General features: G+C 45.3%; 1 protein-coding gene and 1 pseudogene across 1 annotated transcript in view; one reads left to right on the plus strand and one right to left on the minus strand.

The window, feature by feature from the left end:
- The window catches only part of LOC148035598 (uncharacterized), a 37,324-nt gene that overhangs the window by 2,053 nt on the left and 11,715 nt on the right, over window positions 1-23,556 (minus strand). The gene's annotated exons all lie outside the window — the stretch shown is intronic.
- On the plus strand, window positions 14,092-16,763 carry LOC148035599 (uncharacterized; annotated as a pseudogene).

Here is a 23,556-nt window from a genome sequence, read left to right on the forward strand (position 1 = left end):
CCCAATTGCTAGACTCAATAGCTGCCTAAAAACATTGGAAATTGTCGTCCTCAGCAACGATCTTGGCATTGAAGACAGGTAAGTGACTCTAAAATGACAACTAACTACCTTAGAACAAGTTACAACCTTTCCAATAATGATAACAACCAATTACCACCCGCATGCTTTCTGCAACCGTCAAGGAGTTGTACTTTGATTAGTGTACTACATTGCCCAGGACCTTGCAAAGTGTTTATGCTACCCTTGCAATCTTCAACTTCTCTTGCATAAGCCTCCTATTAAATCGTCATTCACCATACTCCACATTAACGAAACATTGTCCAACAAGATACTAAACTAAGGCTTTTAGCTTGTTAGTACCAAGAATTTGTCATAAAGTTCTGGTCCCTTAAATCACGATTCCCTTAGGTAAATATGTAGAGCCGTTAAGAAAAGCTTCTACTAAAAAATGAACCAAATCTCATAGGGCTAACCTTGCCATCTAGCTATCAACATAAGACACTAATCTCCAAGAACAAGCAATTCAATAGAAAAGATTCTCCTAGTGCGCTATGCCAATATTGATGAAGTATACAAGGCAAAAGTGTTACATCCTTGGACATCATGGATGGGCACCCACATAGCATTGGCCACTAGGGGTCACTAGGTGTGAATGTTGTCACATCACTTTAGGTTGAGCTAAAGAGTCTAGTCGTATAAACGAGTCTAGTGCACATTAAGTTTAGGCAAGTTAGTTACATAAAAGGAACTTGGGGCTCATTTGTCCAACATTGTTCGTGCAATGGCTCTTGGGCTCTAGACCCTAGGCCCTATCCAACCACACAATGGGATGGTGTGGGCCAATGGTACGAGTATCAAGCCTTTGGGTGGGACCTTTGCATAACATGTTGCTACTTCCTAGGCTTGAGGTAATCCTTGTAAGGAAATGCTAGGGCAAACAAAGAGAAACATAGAATGTACATCACACAATAAAGACAATCTAACAGGTGAGCCTTGTAAGGAAATGCTAAGGCATATAGAGCAACGTAGAATGTATGTCACACCACAATCAACACAATCTAGTGCAATGGAGATGAGGAAATATAGAAACAAAAAGCGAAACAATAAGCCTCCAACTTCTCTGTCTCAAGGACCAAGGCAAAGGTGAGCTAAGACTCGAGAGTATTGAGCTAAAACATGCTTTATAGCATATTAGCATTTTCAAACAGCCCCAAAACATGCTTAATTAATGAAAAATGTAAATTTGGTTCGTGGTTCGAGAGAGTTCCGCTAGTCCCCCAAAACCCTAATTTTTGGGACATCAGTATCTAGAAATACACATGTTGCCACCATTCAGCCTCATCCCTTTTGTGCAAGTTCTCACTCCTCTTGTGCAAATTTCAGCCAACAGCCTTCATCCACATGATGGTTCTCCATTTCCAATGGCTGCTACACCTTCCACAGCTCTTCCAATGCTTGGTGTCTCCATTCATTGCTGCCGCCCAATGTTTGGCGCCCTCCCTCCAATTGCGTTCGACATCCTTGTCATCGCCAACTCTACTTGCTGCTTGCATTTGGACTCCACAGTCCCTAGTGTTAGGTGGCAGCCCTTCCCTTCATCATGCGACCTTTTCCTGTTAGCGATTGGCCCTTCGCCACACCTAGCAACAGCTGGAGTTTGTGCCCTCCTCCTAGCAAATCCTTCATTGCTGTGTTTGCAACTTTCTATCATCAACATCCTCCTCAAGCACCATCTTGGCAGTCGCCTCAATCTCTTGACTCTCTCGTGATCAGTGTTTGGTGTTTTCCTCACTTTTCGTCACTCCAATTCGTGGTCATAGCACTTGGGATCCGTCTTTGGTGGACGTCACTCTCTAACACTACACTGCTCTGCTCTTGCATATTTTGAAGGCTAGTCTTTGTGTGAGACTCACATGCAACTCAATTTTGAATCATTATTTCTTAGGCACTTCTTCTAGGGATCCTACGGTGCCCTATTAAGCTTCTCCATCATTGGAGTGAAGGGAGTGAGCCTTGAAATGGAAGCACGGAGTGGAAGGAAGAGCTATGGTGAAAGGAGCGTGTGTGTATGTGTGTGTGTGAGAGAGACGTGAAAACTCCAACAGTCACAATGTGTGACCAACCTTCCCTTTATCCAAATGTCACTGGAAAAATAAAGAATAAAGTGATAGTAATGGACACCCATCACGTGCAGTGTACAGGTGTGTGGATACTGTCAATGTAACTAATACACAACCGCCTAGACACAAGTGCCTTTACCCCAACAACCTCCCACTTAACGGCAAATGTACCCCTAGTGAGAAGAGAACAAGAAAAAAGTGACAAAGTACAAATGTACATAAGTACAACAAGATAAGGAAAGATATCATCTCATCCAACACCCATCAACTTCCTAAGAAAGGCAAAACGCTCCATTGAGAGACTTCTAGTGAGCAAATCAACAAAATTTCAATCAGTTGAGATCTTAATAAGCTCAATGGACTTGTCCTCAACAGTCTCTCGAATAAAGTGGTAACTCATCTCAATGTGCTTCTTCTTTGCATGAAAGACTAGATTCTTGGCCAACTGAGTAGCACTCATAAAATTCGAATGCAATGTAGCAACCATATCAATAATGCCAAGGTCCGCCACCAGATGGCCTAACCAGAGAGCCTCCTTGCAAGCCTCAGTGAATGCAACATACTTTGCCTCTATAGTAGATAGGGCCGTACATTTCTGCACCCTCAACCTCCAAGAAATAGCACCTCCAGCAAAGGTGAAGACATAGCTAGAGGTGGACTTCCTACAGTCTGCATGTCCTACATAATCAAAGTCAATGTATCCCACGACTCTTGTATCTTTGCCACTATGAGAGATACACATAGTTGTTGTGCCCTTTAGGTACCTCATAATACCCTTGACGGCATCCCAATGCCGTTGGCTAGGGATATCCATATAGTATACCACAACTCCCACTACAAATGCTATGTCAAGATGAGTGGCTATCATGGCACACATCAAACTTCCCACTACGGATGCATAAGGGATCTTGGCCATCTCGGCCTTCTGCTCATTAGACTACGGACGATCAACCTAACTAATCTTCACATAGGGGGTAAAGGACAGCCAATAGACTTAACATCCTGCAAATGAAAACGCTGAAGGACCTTCTGGATGTACTCCTATGATAAGTAGAGGAGCCTCTTAGAGTGATCGCATGTAATGCACATCCCAAGAATATGTGAGGCTTATCCCATGTCTATCTCAAAGCTCTTCTTAAGCTAACCTGTCAAAGCATCTGGCTCATCATGAGCACTCATAGCAATCAACGTATCATCCACATAGAGGATCAAAATCATAAGGTTGCCATCATGAGCCTTCTTTGTGTATAGACATGGATCCATATCACTGCAGGAATATCCATGTGAATGCATAAAGGCATCAACCTTGTGGTACCATTCCTTGGGTGCCTACTTAAGGCCATAAAGACTCTTTCTCAATCTGTACACTAGGTGTTCCGTACCATGTTTTGCAAAGCCCTTAGGTTGCTCTATGTAAATCTCATCATGCAAGTTCCCGTGAAGAAAAGCCATCTTGGCATCCATCTGATAAAGATCCACATCAAGCTAAGCAACCAAAGCCAATACCAAGCGAAGGATAGTCATTTTTATAACAGGAAAAAAGACTTCATTAAAGTCCACACCGTGTTCCTGCTTGAAGCCCTTAGCAACCACTTTGGCCTTGTATCCTGGCTTGGAGCATCCAAGGGTACTTTTTAACTTGTACATCCACTTGCATGGCAAAGCACACTTGCCACTAGGCAAAGGAACCAAATCCCACATATGATTTTTTTGCAAGGAGTCATACTCTGACTACATGGCCCTCTCCCAAGAGTAACGCGGTGGTAAACTAATGCTTAATACCCCTCTCATCACAAAACTGCTCAAAGGCTTCAGAGACATACTCACCCCGATTATCTGACCTTAGGCATTTCAGCCTATACCCACACTGGTTCTCAATCAAAGCAAGCCAATGGTGAAATATAGCCAAGACTTCTAATTTTCGCTTAATAGGATATACCTACACCTTATACGTCAGCAGAACATCGTCCCATCACCATCTAGTTGGGCGAAACACCCATGCAGATCGGGGGATATCTCGATTCACGTCCCCAACAAGGGGTTACCATCCCCCCATCCCGAGGATAGATTATGTTGTGTAGGACAGGCTGTCAAGAGTTTGTAATGCATTTTTAGCTCAACAACCTCTTTTTGGCCCAAAACTAGAACCAACAAGAGCTTGGAAGAAAAGCTCAATCCCATTTTTCATTAAAATAGGAGATGGCTGTCTTGGACCCTCAAGATGCTGGAACACCATCCCATCATGATCTGGTCAAGTGGAATGCCAATGCGACCTGAGGAATGTCCCCCTTTACGCCTCCAACAAGAGGAAGCCATCCCCTCGTCTAAGGGATGGATTATGCTATGCTCAATGAACTGTCAAGGGATGGCTTGTTAGGGTTGGGCTGCCCTCTTTCTCGCACCCACTCCTCCATCTTCTATGCACGCTATCTCACACATGTGGTCACCCCTTGTCTCATATGGCTACTCTAACTTGTGCACACCTACATGCCGTCCCCCATGCCCCTTAAATGCCTCCTTGCTTGCCGCTTGCTCCTTGCCTTTCGCCACCTATCCGTCTCACCTACTACAAGCTACCTAGCTATGCACAGCACCAGTCTTCTTCATCACTAATTAGACATCTTTTTGTTCTTCCTAAATCCTACTCTTCCACCTTGTTTTCTTGCAGGCTACAGCAAGTACTTGATATCCCCAAAACCCCATGCTTGACCCTTGGGCCTACCTGCTAGTTGTGCTTGCGCCCCTACCTGAAAATCAGCACAACACTCCCGTCTCCACATGGCTCCTTCACAACCAACTCGTCGTGCTAGAGGGAGAGGCAAATGCTCTGGTACATTGTTATGGTGGGACGAGATAAATGCCAAACGCCGATCAAGCGGAGGAGGATCGCAAACTTGGTCATGCAAGTTGTGTTCTTATTAGCATGCGACTGACGCAAACATAGTTGTCATGTACGAAAGGTATGATACGATACGGTACGATAAAATACGGTACTAAATGGTACCTTATGATTTTATAAGGTATGGTACGATATTAGTACGAAAAAATGATGATTTTTTAAATAACAAAAATCATAAATCATTAAATGATAGATCATAGAATACATGTTTAAAGTGGAAATAGCCATTTCATTACAGAATAAGATGAATACATGAGGGTGACCATCGCGGTCACATGAGCTGCGTAAAACATACGATACAACTACAATCTAGTATATCTGATACAAAAAAAAAAGAGACCTATGAATCTATGATGAGGCATCACTATCATCATCATCATCATCAAAACCATCTGAGTGCTCATCAAGAGAGTTTGAAGATGACTCCTCGACATCCAATGATGAGACACACTCATACTCATCCTCACTGATGAGGTTACCATCATCATCAAATGATGGCTCCCTAGGTGGTGGTGGTGGTGTAGGCAAGGGAGGGATGTCATCATGAGACACAAGATGTGAGCTACTAGAGCCCCGCCTTACATATGTCTGCAAGCCACTCAACCACCCCTCCTTGATGATGGAGGACATCGAATGACCATACCCTTGCTACCACCTACTCGAACTCCTTGCCCACGAGCATGTTGACTACGAGTGTCACGAGTATCTGCTGCTATAAGCTCTCTATAGAGCTCTACAAAAATCATCTCCTCCTCTTTGTCCACCTCCTTACATATACTCGAAAGAGTGTTGCCCATCAACTTGAATGTATCAATACTCACCTACACAATGCAGTGATGCATGTAAGATTGATCATTGTAAATGCTGAAGTCTAAATTGTAAAGTATAAACTTCAAAGTTTAAAAGTTAAAACAACAAATTTTAAATGTTATGGTTAAGTGTCTAAACTTTACCTACTTCGGACTACCCATGCTCATCATAGCCCTCATCATACGTAAATTAGTACGGCAACAAACTAGCCGCTCTAACTGTCGTATACTAAGCCGATTGCGAATCTTTATGTGAATGAGAGAATAGGCACTCCAGTTTCTCTCACATGCATCTGAAGAGAAATCTTGGGCAAGGATCCTCATGGCTAAGGGCTGAAGGGTCTCCAATGCGTATCCAAAGTTTTGCCACCAAAAGAAAGGCTTCACAAGTGACTCTCTCCTCCAACAAGTGGGAGAAGCAAAAGCCACATGCCCTCTCTGATATGCATAGCATCCTAGTTCTCTCACATGCATCCGAAGAGAAATCTTGGGCAAGGACCCTCATGGCTAAGGGCTGAAGGGTCTCCAATGCGTATCCAAAGTTTTGCCACCAAAAAAAAGGCTTCACAAGTGACTCTCTCCTCCAACAAGTAGGAGAAGCAAAAGCCACATGCCCTCTCTGATATGCATGGCATCCTAGCTCCTCCAGCACTGCATTGTGGTTATCCACAAGGACCACACGAGTCAAATAAGTAAGCTAGTCCGAACAGAACTCTCTATCATCCATGACCGCCGGTGACTTGTAGACTGGATATACCAATGCGGCAAAACCATGAATGGGCTCATGCATCCACACCCATCTCCTCTCTGCTATCTCTAAAACATGTGCACATTGTGGCTCTTTGACCACTCTACAAGCACGTGCCTCCACCAATGCCGCTCTAAAGAAGTAAATGAGAAGTAACACCCTATAAAAGGGAGTCATGACAACGACAACAACACGGACTTTTTGCCAAAATTACCCATTAAGGCACAAGCGCTGCATGGCTTTGGCCTCCTCTATCTCATACTCATCCCACTCATTCCATAGAGTGGACACCACTGTTTGGCGCAAGGCGGGAACCGCACCTCATAAAAGCACTCCAAAAGTAACCACATGTAAGCAAAGCGAGTTGAAGAAGGCTTCTTCAACTCCAATGTGCAATGCTTACGATACATCGCAAGCACCTTTACCTTTAACGTGAATAATGTGACAATTGATGTAGCTTTGCGAACCACCCTCTTCACCCACTTGAGCTTCCCAATGTCCTCCATGAGCAAGTCCAAACAATGACTTGCACATGGAGTCCACACAATCGTAGGGAACTCGGCCTCAAGCAAACAACCCATGCGTTGACAATTCAATACATTATCGGTAACAACTTGCACCACATTTGAGGGGGCCCACCTACAACCATAATTTACAAATTAATTGGAGGTTAGAGAGAGAGAGAGTCTAGAGAGAGTTGAAACTTGAGCCTTTCAACTTTCAACTTTCAAGAATGAAGAGAGATGGGGCCGGAGGGTTGGAGGCCTTGCGGCTGGAGGGGAAAGAGAGAATCAAGATAGATCATAGATACTAGAGAGAAATTAATTATTAAAATAGGGAGATAGATAGTTATGCATAAATCAAAATTCAATTATAAATCATGATATTATCATAATGAATGAAAGAAAGTGAAACAAACTTAAAAGGCAAATTGCAATGTATTTCTCAATGATAGCTTGCTGAATGTGGCGGTAGATGAATGCGCCCGTCGTTTTTCCCCCCCTCTTGCCGATATCTACGGCCTGCAAAAAATAAGTGCCGAGTGGACACGAGACAAGTATGTTGATGATGCTCCATTTCTTACGATCACTCCATCCGTCGGTGAGAATGGAACAACCATATTTTATCCATGCGGCCCAAATGGATCAAGAGCTCTATCAATCCTCTCCTCTTCATCAATCTTTTTCATCCTCATGTCATTGTATGTAACACCGGTCCATCCTTTACATGGACCCACATTGACAATGGTTTTTACCATCTTATTCCATTGCTCTTGCTTTAGGACATTGAATGCAAGATTGCACTCAATCACCGTGCATGCAATTTCAATGTCTGCAAATCGTTGCCTTTCTCTAAGAAAGGCAACCAATCCATGCACATGACCACGAGCTTAAGAGAGAAAGGATTGTCTCTCCGACACTGCATGAGTCTCCACTCTTTGTCTGCGGATATGGAGCCCCCACCACCAATCCTTGTTGTTGTCCACGTCCAATGGACGGGTCAACTTGTCCGATCCGTCCTGTCCAGTACGACGTGTCCAATCACGTCCGATGGAAACTATCCGATTGTTTCAAGTGCATGTTTGTGACCATTTGGGATCGCTTTTGGGGTAAATTATAGGTGTTGTTTAGGCTTATACTCTCTCCCTTTCTTTTCCTCTCTAATTTCAAATTCAAATTTCAAGCTCAACTTTTAAGCTCTCTGCTCTCTAACCCCACTCCCTCAAGCTCTCCTTCACCATATCTCCACCTTGCCTCCACTTTCAAGCTCTCCATCGGCCATCCTCTCTATCCTCAAGCTCTTAATATATAAACTTCTAGTATAAAGTCTCTAAATGTTTCAAGTGTATTACTTTGAGTTCCAACATTCAATTTAGGTATTAAATTTATATGTACAATTTTTTTCATCGGACGCAGGTCCAAGATTTATTAGTCCGATTAGTATCGTACTAGTATCGGACAGCACTAATCAGACACCGTCGAACATGACAACCCTGCCACCAATGGTAGATGCCTCTCCCACATCAATTGAAGATACACCCACATTTGATGCTTCGTCGTTAGTAAACATAGGAGTTGGTGCCGATAAGCCACTTCCTTCTCCTCTTGTGGATCCCCCTCTCATCTTGGCGAGAATCTCCTCTACGATATTTTGAGGGATCTCCTTGCATGGAGCAACTTGCTCCCCTATCTTGGAAAGATGTTGGAGAAGCCGAGTTGCACCACTTGTATAGCGCTTCCCGCAATACTTGCATGTCCAATGGTGGGAGTTAGACTTCTTTGTGTTCCTTTCCACATAGATCGCGTGCAAATTGAAGACCTCGTGCTTCTTATGAGTCATAGTGCCGATGACGGATAAAGAGATCCCACACAGAGAGAGAGAGAGAGAGAGATGGTTGAGTTTCGACTCTTGAAACTTGAGTCTTGAAAGTTGAAAGGGAGGGAGACCGGAGAGGTCTGAGGATTGGGGTAAAGTTGAAAGAGCAAGAGTGAGAGAGAGGGGATGGGAGATGAGAATTGCAAATGCTTTGATAGGGTGTGGGATAGAGGGGATGGGAGATGAGATTTGACTCTTGATGCTTCGATAGGGTGTGGGAAAGAGAGGATGGGAGGTGAGATTTGAGAATGACAAATCACAAGTCCATTCAAGAATCAAGAACCAAGAGAGGAAGATGAGAATGGTAAGTGCTTGCTAAATTGGTGTGGAAGCATGGAGGAGAGGAGCACCTTTTGTAGATGAGAGAAGGGTCAAAGTTCAAACAGTCAAAGAGGGGTCAACAGTCAAAGAGAGAGCTGCCAGCTGGAAGGAATCCAAAGAGGACTGGGAGGGAGTGCATGGCTGGAAAAGGGGGTGGGATGAGGTATCCAAGGCTTTCCACCCCCCCCCCCCAAAAAGTGCCACGCAAGCAAGCAAAGCACGCAGGAGTAAAGACAGGGGCGTAGGAAACGCGGGACACGGGATCGAGGATGCACAAACCAGGTGGCCCAAATAGGCCTAGAAAAACGTACGGATACGTACCGTACAAATCGTACCATACGTCGTACAGAGACAACTATGGACGTAAATAAAGTAAGGGCTCATTTATTGCACAAGCCAAGATTTGAGGTGCGATTTTGCCCCAATGTCACGCTAGAGAAGAGAAGGAAGGTTCTAGACTTCATGGCTTGGTCAAGAGGCGTTATTTGCATGGAGGCCTACATGAGTGGCAATTGACTTGCAGCAATGGCAACAACAGCAACAATTGATGGATCTAGACCTTTATTTGCAACACCAAGCATAGCAACCACACCACGTGGATTCAATTCATTTGCATCATTAGTGCCTTTGTCATCGACCACTAGACGCTAGACTACTCTTGAGGAAATTTGGGACCCAATGAAAAAAGAAGAGAGAAATGCTACTATGGCTCATTTCTTCTATCATGACCACATTGCCTTCCATACAACTAGGTTTTGACAAATTCACATTTGAGTCTTTACTATTTACTCTTTTATCGTGTTATCATAACACTTATCATGTTATCATTTTATGTCCATAGGTCGGAGTACTTTACAACAATGTTGACGAAGGATAGAGAGTATGGGCCCAACTACGTACCCCCCTCTTCTAAGACTTTACACATTGCATTGCTTGAGGAGGAGAAGTGTATTGTGAAGCAAGCTGCAGCAACCATAAAGAGAGACTAGGAGAAGAATGATATCACACTCATTGCTGATGAATGAAATTGTGGCTTACTCACAAGGGGAGATGTATTTTATATCATCCCATGATGCTTAACGGGCTAGGAAGTCTACAGATCAGCTTGGAGCTAAGTGGATCTCTACCATTGAGTTGCGCCACATCTCATGGTTGGTTTTGTGGCTGATGATGAGACCACAAACAAGGCAGCACGTGCCATTGTTCAAGGAGTGTACAAGCACATTACATTTTCTTATTGCATGCACATTGGTTAAACAACCTTTCGAAGGATATTGGTGAGTTAGATTGGGTTCAGCCAGTGATACAAGATGCAAATCAAATGGTTTCTATTTTAAATCACCAATTCCTTCGCTATGAGTTCCAAAAGAGATCAAGAAAGATATTAAAGTATTTAGAAACATGCTTGTATATGACTTTTTAATGTTGGGACCCCTTAGAGAGTGCATGGGTGGAGTGAGACAATTAATTATCATTAATCAATTTAATACTTCTCCATTAGCAGCCACTACCATCAATATGTTATATAAGAAAAAGGCAAAGCAATGACTTTGGAAAGGATGTAAAAAAATTTTGATGCAATGATACATCCTATCATACACTTGTTGAGACTCTTGTTGATTATATACAGCCATGTATTGGCACAGTGTATGAGACGATGGATAAAATGATTGAGAAGTCAAAAGATTTAATACCTAATGCAAAGAAATATAAGTTACATGATCTATGTATTGGGAGGTGGAATGCCTACAATTCACCTTTACATTCAGCTACCTTTGCTGTGGACCCCAAGTTTCAAGATAAGGATCAAGAAAATGATATCGAGTTGAATCTACATTAAAAGCTTATTCTAGGGCACATGGTGCCTAATATAGATACCAAGCATAAGCTCAGAGATCAGCTTGCTATGTATAGGAGAAGATGAGGCTCTTATGGCTATGATGATGCTCGGTTGAACCATTGCAAGATTAGTGCACCTTTGTGGTGGCCCATGGGAGGACTTTGGATCAAATGGACCAAAGTTGCAAAAGTTAGACATCTGCATCTTGAGTTAAGCACTGAGCTCCTCTTGCTTGGAGCAATTATGAAGCATCTACAATCATATCACCTCCAAGAAGAAAAATTGTCTTGGAATGGAAAAGGCAAATGACTTGGTCTTTGTTAGTGCTAACTTAAGGATGCTTTGCAAAAGTGTTACATAACAAGCTGACCCATTTACCCATTGTGGGAGATGAAGCAAGAGGAGGAGCATGCTCGTTTTATGGAGACTATAACTAGAACCCATGATAATGAGGCCAACAATTCAAAAGCTACAGATGCTCATTTTGCTATTGATGATGATAATGCCCTCTAGGTTTGGGCTTGATCCTTGCTGATGTTTCCTTTTGTATGTTGCTTTATGGCTGGTTACAGCCTCACAATCAATTGCCTATGTGATGTCAGATGTCATGATCTCTTATTAGTAGTTACTTTTTATTGTTTAGTCTATTTGACATTTGTCCATTAAAATTTGGCTTTAGTTTGGAGTCTTGAGTTTTCATATCACATGAATCATGATAGTGGATGGATGCTCCTTTGTAATCCATCAATCTTCAAAGTTAATCCATATCGTTCCTCGCTTACCATTTGCTCATCTTGTGCTCATTGTGCGACATGCTAATAAATATAATGAAAACTTGTATTTTAAAAGCTCAAAATGTGCTTCTTTATGTATTTTAGTATAGTAAGTCGAATTTGATGACTTGAACTTTGTTTTACATATAAAAATGCAATTTTTTAATGTATCGTTTTCCCACTCCCTGTCCCCATTCCCTAGTTTTCACCATCCCCCGTCCCATGTTTCTATACCATTTTTATCCCATGGCATCCCACTCCCAAAGCAACCAAAGCATCGGATAAAATGTTAACTACCCAGTGGCCTACCAAGACTAGAGAGACTATGGTTATCTTACCAAGGGAGCTCAAGTGATTGCTACTAAGAGGCTAAGGCATTTGACCAAGGGTGCTCATTGGCTGCCCAGTGGCCTACCAAGAGCTGCAAAGACAAATGAAACCACATTAAACTTCTTCTTTTTTTTGCTAGAGAAGATACGATTTGCTCCTTGTCAAGTAGTTGTGTCCAAACGAGAGAGAGAGATGATGGTTAGCCCCAACACATCACAAAACGAGAAGCTATCCCAACCACTTGTTCTCGGTGACGAAGGAAGAGGAAGAGGAACTATGTGGGTGTGGTGGTAAGGTGGTGAAAGAATCGCTAGTAGAAATAGATCTAGATCTACTCAAGGGTGCTCTCTACAATAAGATGCAAAGATTAATGCTACACAATGAGAATGCACATGGAGCAAGGAGCCACTTAGATAGTGTCCCTTACGGGAAAATTGTACACTTGCCTTAGCAGATGATCCTGCCAAAGCATGTTGTTTATGCTCCACGGCACATAGAACATCCCAATTGCTGACTAACACAACTTTCCATACTGCTTACTGCCCGAAGAGATACCTTTAACGTTCCATAACGCAATTCTCATTATGAAATACAGAAAAGAAAACTATCGGATTCCCACCTTTCCTTTCCCTTTAATATCAACTGCTTTGCTTGCCTAAAATCTTTCAATCTCGCTTCAAATCACATCAACCAGATATGCCCTTTGCAGACTAGCAATTGAAGTACAAGAAGGAAACTATTGTTGCTGGGCGCGGAAAACATCCCGAGAAGGCACCATTCTCCCTCGCGGATCAAAGTGCAAAGCAGTATCAGAGACCCTTTTTTCATTACCACTAACTGCAGATCAAGGGTTCATATAAAATCCCCTACCTCGGCATTGAAATGTCTTGGTAATAGTGTGGGGAGTTGGGTGAACAGGAGTAGACCGAGACTCCTGTCTAGTATTACGGCGAACCACTGAAACCCACGAGTTATCCTGAGGAGTCAAGTTTTGGTCCCCCCGAGGGTGAAGCATGCCGATTTCCAACTTGAGAAGCAGCCTTCTTTCCACCTAGTTATCCCTATTGGACAATCTCCTCAAAAGCAACTTCAGGCTGCTGAGCTACCTGCTACGGAAGATGGCCTTGCATATCCAAATCACGATCCAAAGATGGCTGCATTACCTCCTGGCTTCTATTGCATTCTGAAATGAAATGTCCCAATTGCCCACACCTAAAACAGTGTCCAACAAATGTACCCCATTTAAACACATAGACCAAAGTTTGCAACCCTGAAACCTGAAAATGAACTTTAGTCAGGCAAGGTTTCCCTGTATCCCAAAGCATCAAGGTAGGTTCAGTACGTACGTACGGATCATTACCATACGGTACGTACTGATCGTACATTTTGTGTACGTATGGAACATAAAAAACGTGATCATTTTTTTCATGTAAAATTTGGGGCCCAAAACGTGATGTGCCTAACGATTTCTGCATCGCTTGGTTATTTGTGGATTTTCCTACAAATTGAGACAAAAGCCCCAAACGTGTTCACTGTTTCAGTGTTTGCAAGTTACGTGAGCTACAAGAGGTGCCAACATGCACAGACCAGGTGCGTCTCGCCTCTCTCTCTCTCTCTCTCTCTCTCTCTCTCTCTCTCTCTCTCTCTCTCTCTCTCTCTCTCTCTCTCTCTCTCTCTCTCTCTCTCTGTGGGCTCACATTCATGCATGTTGGAGCCTCTCTCTCTCTCTCTCTCTCTCTCTCTCTCTCTCTCTCTCTCTCTCTCTCTCTCTCTCTCTTGCACGTGCACGTGCACGCTCGCTCGCATTCATTCTTGTGCACGCACGCGCACATATTTACCGATGTTTTCCTCTCTTATCTTGCTCCAGGAGCCATCATGCCGAAACTAGCCAATCCCTATTGGAAGGAGTATACCAATATACTCCATATCGTCAACACTCCCGGGCAAGCTGGTTCAGGTAGTCGCAGGTGGTCATGCAAATTCTACAATTTCACATTGACCAGTACAATTACGCGTGTGGTGAAGCATTTGACGGGCATCAATTGCACAAACAACTGTAGCGCGTGCAAGAAGGTGCCAAAAGCTGTCCGAGAGAAGTTGATTGCTGAGAACTTCCCAGCAATGAGAGCAGTAGCAAAAAGCCAAGGATCCCAGAAAACACATGACGTCTTGCACGATGCTCTTATTGGGGAGTTTCGTGATCCTCCTACACAGGTAGAGGAGAGTTTTGTGTCTCAGCCCGTTGCCTCAGAGCAGCCATCTGCTAGTAGGAAGAGGGCTCGTGTCATGTAGGAGGAGGAGGACGAGGAAGGTTCTAATGATGTGCATGTGCCTAGGCAAACCACCTTGCCTTCACGTGTGCATTCTCAGTCTTGGGTGAGAGAGCGTCAGAAGGTGGCTGAGATGGAGATTGCTCACACTCTCATTGAGTGCAACATCAGTTTCAATGTCTTAAGGACTGAGCAGTGGAAGAGGATGGTTAGGGCCATTGTCCAAGTGGGTGCTAGTGCTACAGATTCATGGTGTGGGCTGGATTACAAAAAAATGCGCACCAGTGCACTTGACGAGCAAAAGGCCTTAATAGATAAGGCATTGGTCCCAGTGAAAACTGGCTGGCAGCAGTTTGGATGCACCATCATCTCTGATGCATGAAGTGATATACGCAGGCGGCACATCATAAATATACTTGTCTCCTCTTGTCTTGGTACTTACTTCTTGCGCGCTGTAGATGCAAGGAAGGCAGGAGAGAAGATCACAGGTGAGTTTATCTATGGGCATATTCGTACAGCCATCATGGAGATTGATAAAGAGAATGTGGTCCAAGTTGTTATAGATAATGCATCCAACTGCAAGGCAATGGGAAAAATGGTGAAGGCGGAGTTCCCACACATTGTGTGGACTCCATGTGCAGCCCATTGTCTAGACTTGCTTATGGAGGACATAGGCAAACTACCTTGGGTGCAGCCCACAGTTTCAAATGCTACTAGGATGACCACATTCTTTCGAAAGAAGCATCAGGCTTTAGCCATCTTTCATAGCCATAGTAATCTAGATATGGTGCGGCCCTCCAAGACCAGATTTGCATACATGTTTTTGGTGTTGCAAAGGCTCTTCAAGCTTAGGGATCCACTTTTGCAGACAGTTGTGGACCCAAAGTGGAGGAACATGTCTCGTGCACAAAAAGAGGCGACCAAAGCCATTCAAAGGCGTATCCTAGATGAGTCTTTTTGGACAATGTGCAGGATTTGACAGTGGCTTTGCAGCCCATGTATGTGATGCTACGAGTCGTGGACATGGAGGGCTCCACATTGGGTCTGGTTTATCACCTCTTCATGCAGATGAAGAGCCATATCACAGCATGCCAAGCCTTGTCCTAGCAACGGTAAGTACTAGATTTTATTCTTGTACTTCTTTATGGCTGCTTGCATATGCTATTTACTTATTATTAAATTTTAATGCATAGGCTATATAGTACAGCACATGCATTGGCCTTGCAATGTGTCTAAACTTTGATGTTGCTGATTTTTGCAGTTGAGATGATATCTTGACTCTTGTAGAGAGTTGGTGGAAGTTTATGAGTCGTCCCATTCATGGGATGACTGCTTTACTCCATCCTTTCTACAAAACCCCAAGTTTGTTCCATGTGCAACATCTCATGCAACTGAAAGACAAGTTCATCGCACGTATCTTTGACGAGGAGAAGCAACTTCAAATAGATGCAGAGATGTGCAGCTTCATGAATAACTTGGGACCATCATTTTCACGGGCAGTGGCATTGTGTTCGGAGGCTACTAGTCTTCCTCTCACATGGAGGCAGAGTTATGGTCAGCAAGGTCTTCAACGTTTGACATATTTGGCTCTACGTATCCTGTCACAGGTAACTCACTCTCTGTGCTCTCTCTCTCTCTCTCTTTCAATCTCTCAAGCGTAGCAATGGCAATTATCAAGCCAATGACACTTGCAAATGTAGGATTGCTCAGCGGGTGCTTGTGAGCGCAATTGGAGTGCTTATTCTTTGATTCATACAAAGATCCGGAATCGCCTTAGTACTTCTCAATTGGAGAAGTTAGTGTATTGCAGGGCCAATATGAGGCTTGTGCGCACCTACAATGCCTTCGGGACACCCAAGCAGGTTCAAACTAGTAGCTATTTACATGTTTGAAATATTATATCTCTATATTAGTATTTAAAATTTACATTATTATTCAATGTTAACAAATGTATGCTATGTTGCCATCTTGAGCAGGCTGATCCCTCACATATAAAGCTGGTGGCTGATCCGAATCATCCGATCACAGATAAGGACCAGCATATTAGGGACGAGCAGGAGGTGATTTTGCATATGCTTCATAGAGAGATGGAGAAGGTGGATAGGCGTGTGACAAGGTTACGCGCACGTGCTTATAGCATTCCACTACGTGAGCAAGCTGCAAATCCAGAGAGTGCTCGACGGAAAGGCATTCGCAGAGGGAAGCTACCCATTCAGACTCCTCGGCGACGTGCGAATGAGGCAGTTCGTCTCATTCACACTGAGGAGGAGGATCTAGGTGATGCAGTCCAGGCTACAAGCCCTGTGATGGTAGAGCCAGAGCTTGACGACGATGGCAATGTCGTGGCGGATGGAGACATGCTCTCTTCAGCCTCATCATCGTCCTCTTCTGATCATGAGTTTTGCTAGAGCCTAGGCAGTGGACTGTGGGCACTAGTGACTACAGTCAGATCTAAAAATTTTGAATTTTCATATATTTCAGTTGGGTGTTTTTATTTATGACATATGTATGCTCTATTAGGAGCCATCTTGACTTGACATTTGTCACCTTGGTGGATTGTTCCTAACTTCCTTGTTAGCAATTGTATGTTGTTTGATGCAGTGTACTGTGTTATGTTTTGTCTCTTTATCATGTAGACTTCCTCAATGTTAGTTTGATAGTCTCAAATTTCAGTTTTCACTATTCAGTGTTATGCACGTGTTAAATGTTTAATGCTTAAAGGTTTCAATTGTGATGTGACATGGTCATAAGTACTAAGTAGGGAATGTATATATCTTTATGCTTAATGTACAGTGGGAAACACCCTAAAATATCCTCTTGTTTATTATTTTTTTACAAAGGTATGTATTTTTACGAGCATAAAAAATTTATCCATACAGAACGAAGTATAGTACATATCTATACGTGCCATACATTACGTATGGAATTGTTAGAGATCATAGCCTGTTTGGAGGGCAGCTGCACAGTCGGACCAGCAGGGCAGCTGCACAGTCGGCCTGTGCAGTCGGACTGCCACGTGGCAGTCCAACTGCCTGCAGCCCAGTCGGCTGCATTTAATGCAGCCGACCTATTTTCTGGCTGCGCCCTATTTCTGGCGCCCTATTTAATGTCAAACTTCGGCTATTTATAGTCGACACTTTCAGCAGTCTGGACACACTTCTCTGACGCAAATTACAGACCGGTGACGCGCAGTTTCTGTCTCTGTTCACAGATTTCAGACAGCAGACAGTGCAGACTGCAGCAGACTTTAAGGTGGACAGCAGGTTGCATCGTCGAGGTGGAGACACGCAGTCCAGCGCACTGCGCCCGTGTATATCTTTGTATTCAGCATTCTTTATACAGCAGATCTTCATCGTCCACTGTCTCTTTCTCTCCCTTCTCTCTCTGTGTTCTCTCTCTCTCAGTCCTACGCTTCCGCACCGCTGCACTCTGACATGGTATCAGAGCAGTGTTTGAGGGCTAACTGAGCGCAGAATCAACCTGAAGAGGAGTTTCCATCGCGACACAAATTTGTGTTTTTTGCGTTTAAGGGCAGACAGGAGGGCTGCGCCTTGGAACAAGGCTGAAACGAGTGTGGGCGCACAGGAAAGGAGTACAGGTGGTGGATTTGCTGCTGTTTACTGCTGTTTGACGCAGAGAAAGTTTGAGTTTTCAGCCCACAAGTGCAGGTTTTGCTTTTTCATCGCCTCCGGCGGGTGAAGAAGCTACAGGACGCGGAAGAGCCTTAGCAGGCTGAGTTTTCCCAGTCAGAGGGGGCTGCTTTTGCGTTTGAGAAGGCATTGCAAGTGAAGATGTCTACAGAGATGGACTTGGAGTTCCAGGCGATTATGGACCGGAAGGTGCCTGTCTTACCGGCTCTTCCTACAGATCAGAAGCTCGACGGCGACAACTACCGCATTTGGCGCGTCATGATGTTGGCCATCCTTGAGTCCTATGATTTGGCGGAGTTGGTACAGGAGGAGATTGACCGGCCCTCGGTAAGAGATGAGTCCAAACTCTCTTCCAATGCTCGTGCGGAGTTGGCCAGGGCCCAGTCTCATTGGGACAAACTGAATGCCAAGATTCAATCCTTTCTCTTCCTATCTTGCACTACAGCCGTGATCACTCACATCGAGCACTTGACGGTGGCTCGTGAGATATGGCTAGAGCTTGATCAAATGTACAATCGGATGACCTTAATGAAGAGGGTTTCTTTGGAGGTTCAGATGCGGACCTTGTCCGTAAATAAGTCTTCTTCGCTAAGGGAGCACATTAACAAGCTAAGGCAGCTACAGATGCAGGTTCAGAATGCGGGGAAGCCGATTTCCTCCGAAGACATGGCAATCACACTATTGTCCCAGTTGCCGCCACGATTCGGTACATTTTACTCTGCCCTTATTGCTACGGGCCGAGAGTCTACTCTTCGGTGGAAAGAGTTGGTTCCTATGGTCTTGGACCAAGAGGAACAGTTAAAGGGACAGAATGCTTCCAAGTCGGAGGCGCTGACAAGTCAAGCCTCTCAGAAGAAGGGAAGGACCAAAAGAAGAAGAAGGGGGATAACAAGTCCAAGAAGGACAAGGACAAAGACTCCACATGCCATATTTGTGGAAAGACTGGCCATTGGAAGAAGGATTGCCCTGACAAAGACACGAAGGACACCAAGAAGAAGGACACTAAGTATTCTGGAGCGGTGGCTGCACCCTCATCAGCTGCATTTCTTCATCTAGCTGTCATTAAGGACGCTTCACCGAATGCTTCCGATGCTGCGATGACAGCTCCCCAGGCTCAAGAGTGGATTGTTGATAGTGGTGCCTCACGGCACATGACTCCTTCATCAGATGGTGTTGCCCAGCTGCGACCCTCGCGTGGGCAGATTCTCATTGGAGACAGCTCTTCAGTTTCTATTGCAGGTCGGGGTAAGATACAGCTTATTCCGGATGGACGAGGTGGTATCCATACCTTAGAGGTTTTGCATGTACCAGGATTAGGGTACCATCTCCTTTCAGTTCATAAGATTTGCTCCCTTGGTCTTTTGGTGGAGTTTGACAATTCTACGGTGCGAGTCCTTGATTGTGGATCGAGGAAGGTTCTCTCATCTCGATATGAGGAGAACGGCATTTACAAACTGAAGTCTTCCACTGCCCTCTCTACTCTTCTTCTTACCTCACAATCACAGTCTGAATTATGGCATGCTCGGTTTGGTCACCTGAACTATGACTATCTTCAGAGGGCGTCACGTGGACAGCTTGTTCGAGGGTTGCCGGATATAGTGGTTAGCCAGCAGCCATGTGTCTCCTGCATTCGGGGGAAGCAGCATCGAGATGCCATTCCCCACACAGCTTCGCGGCGGTCTACTTCACCGATGGAGCTAGTATCTACGGATCTTTGTGGCCCTATGAGGAATGAGTCCCTGCGTGGGAGCTTGTACTTCATGCTGATCGTGGATGACTATAGCAGGATGACATGGGCCTATTTTTTGGCATTAAAGTCAGAAGCTTTCTCGCACTTCAAGGATTGGCTTCTCTTTGAGGAGAACCGATCAGGCCGGAAGTTAAAAACCTTGCGATCCGACAAGGGAGGTGAATTTGTGTCTAATGAGTTTGCTCGGTTTTGTGCAAATAGAGGAATTCACCAGGTGTTTGCCAATACCAATACTCCTCAAGAAAATGGTATTCTTGAACGGAAGAACCGCAGTGTGATCGAGATGGCGCGCACCATGATGGAGCACCGACAGACCCCTCAGGTTCTGTGGGCCGAGGCTGTGCCTACTGCAGTCCACATCCTTAATCGATCCCCTACTTCGGCCGTGGAAGGAATGACTCCATTTGAGGCTTATTTTGGGACGAAGCCAGATGTTTCTTACTTTCGGGTCTTTGGCTGTGATGCCTATGTTCACATTCCCAAGGCTCACCGTGATAAATTTGAAGCGGCTTCCCGAAAACAGGTATTTGTTGGCTACAGCTCCTAGTCCCAAGGCTACCGACTGTATGATCCCGTCAAGCGGGATGTGTACACTAGCCGTGATGTGCGGTTTGTGGAGGTTCCGGCTACTTCAACGGGTAAGGAGCATCCCGTTCTTGGAGATCCAGGGGAGAGTTGGGCTCCTTCTACAGTACCACTGGAGCCCGTGCCTTTTGATTATGATTCTGTTTCTGACACAGAGTCTACAATTCCACCGGACACCTCTGAGGAGTTACCACCGGTGGATATTCCAGAGTCTTCTGCTGATGGAGAACGACGAGGGGAGGTTCGGCCTCCCCTCGCTGGGCCCGTGACACACTCCCCTCCAGAGTCTTCTGCTGATGGAGAACGACGAGGGGAGGTTCGGCCTCCCCTCCAGAGTCTTCTGCTGATGGAGAACGACGAGGGGAGGTTCGGCCTCCTCCTCGCTAGGCCCGTGACACACTCCGTGATTCAGGGATCGAGGGGGTTCCTGAGGAGTGGGGACCGCAGGATGGTCCGCGGCGGTCACGGCGGCACCAGGCACATTCTACGGAGCTGGTTTGCTCCAACTATTGTTTGATGACCCGTGTTATGCAGGATCGAGAGCCCACCTCCGTGAAGGAGGCTTTACAATCCGCCCCATGGAAGAAAGCTATGGAAGCTGAGTTGGAGGCTATTGAGAGGAATGGCACTTGGTCACTCGTGCCCCGCCCCCCGAAGAAGAAGGTGATTGAAGTCAAGTGGGTCTTCAAGACCAAATATCTCAGTGATGGTACTTTGGATAAGCACAAGGCTCGCCTTGTTGCTAAAGGTTTTGCACAACGCCCAGGGATTGGCTGTCATGACACTTTTGCCCCCACAGCTCATATGGCGACCATTAGAGCTGTTCTTGCTTTGGCTGGCCATCAGAGATGGCCTGTTTATCAGTTGGATGTGAAGTCGGCCTTCCTGAATGGTGATTTGAAGGAGGAGATCTATGTTGAGCAGCCTCCTGGCTTTGGTTCTTCAGATGGGAAAGTCTACAGGTTGAAGAAGGCCTTGTATGGCCTCAAGCAGGCCCCGCGTGCATGGAACGAGAAGATTGATTCGTTCCTCCAGTCTCAGTTGGGATATCGGCGGTCCAAGGCCGATCCGCAGCTGTATGTTCACACTTCCGAGGATGGTTGTGTGTTGTTTGTCTTATATGTTGATGATTTGATTGTCACAGGTGATGCTGCACAGCAGGTCCAGGAGACGAAGTCAGCTTTACATCGGACGTTCGAGATGACGGATTTGGGTCTACTCCATTTCTTTTTGGGCCATGAGATTTATCAATCTCAGAGGGGGATCTTTATCTCTCAACAGAGATATGTACAGGAGCTCTTGGTATCTTTTGAGATGGAAGATTGTCGGGCCCTCTCTACTCCTATGGATCCGAACTGGAAGGCCACTTCCCATTCGGCTTCTCCTTTGGCGGATGCGTCCCGCTATCGACAGTTGATTGGGTCCTTGATTTGGCTTCTCAACACCAGGGTTGATCTATATTTTGTTGTTGGGCTCTTGGCAGGGTTCATGAGTGAACCTAAGACGGTGCATTGGTAGGCTGCTCAGAGGATACTTCGGTATCTAAGGGGGACGTCTGATTTGGGGATTCATTACTCCACAGGGACAGATGGGTCAGATCTTGTACTTGCAGGTTGGAGCGACTCGGATTGGACCGGTGACGTGGACCACAGGCGGTCTACTACAGGTTACTGTTTTACTTTGGGTGCAGGTGTTATTTCATGGAGTAGCAAGAAGCAGCCCACGGTAGCCCTTTCGTCTACTGAGGCGAGGTATCGGGCCACGTCTTCCACCACATGCGAGGTTGTGTGGCTTCGGAGATTATTTGAGGAGCTTGGGTGCCCCCAGACTCGTCCTACATTGCTGCGATGTGACAATGAGAGTTGCATTGCCTTGGCAAGGAACCCTGTTTTTCATGCCCGGACGAAGCACATTGAGATCCAGTACCACTTCATCTGAGAAAAGCTTCTGGATGAGACCATCACTGTGGAGTATTGCAAGACGGAGGATAATCTTGCGGATTTGTTTACGAAGGCGCTTCCTCAGGCTTTACTTCGGCGACATTCCAGCTCCCTCAGGCTTCTGCCCTGTCCAGGCTCTGAGAGGGGGTGTTAGAGATCATAGCCTGTTTGGAGGGCAGCTGCACAGTCGGACCAGCAGGGCAGCTGCACAATCGGACTATGCAGTCGGACTGCCACGTGGCAGTCCGACTGCCTGCAGCCTAGTCGGCTGCATTTAATGCAGCCGACCTATTTTCTGGCTGCGCCCTATTTCTGGCGCCTTATTTCATGTCAGATTTCAGCTATTTATAGTCGACACTTTCAGCAGTCTGGACACACTTCTCTGACGCAGATTACAGACCGGTGACGCGCAGTTTCTGTCTCTGTTCACAGATTTCAGACAGCAGACAGTGCAGACTGCAGCAGACTTCGAGGTGGACAGCAGGTTGCATCGTCGAGGTGGAGACACGCAGTGCAGCGCACTGCGCCCGTGTATATCTTTGTATTCAGCATTCTTTATACAGCAGATCTTCATCGTCCACTGTCTCTTTCTCTCCCTTCTCTCTCTGCGTTCTCCCTCTCTCAGTCCTACGCTTCCGCACCGCTGCACTCTGACAGGAACCACCTTGATCCATGCTTGCCAAGGTGGAGATGTGTTAGGATGATGTTTTAAGGCAAGACTAGGCATCCCTTGTGGAAGAAATCTATGATGGCTTGAGGGGTTTTTTTTAGGTCCTCTTCCATTCCCTCAAAGTGTGGGCTCAGAATCCCATTGTTCATGGATGGCTAGTTAGTCCATATGGTTCTATGGAGGCCTATGGCCGAATTTCAGGAGATACTGAGGTAGGCATGCCCAATTTGGGTCCATGTGGTTGATTTTCCTGCCCATCTTTCGCGACTTCTTCCCTTCATGTTGAGATCTCTTGGAGAGGGGTTGGTGGAGCCTCAGTTGGCCTCCCGTAACAAGAATAAGGCATGAATGCTTTGCAAGGTGGTTCCATACGTAATGTACGGCACGTATAGATACATACTATACGTCGTTCTGTATGGATAAATTTTTTATGTACGTAAAAATACGTACCTTTGTAAAAAAATAATAAACAAGA

This window comes from Lygodium microphyllum, chromosome 5 (genome assembly GCF_053477565.2).
Source record: "Lygodium microphyllum isolate KBCC chromosome 5, Lygodium_microphyllum_v1.1.10, whole genome shotgun sequence".
NCBI lineage: Eukaryota > Viridiplantae > Streptophyta > Polypodiopsida > Schizaeales > Lygodiaceae > Lygodium > Lygodium microphyllum.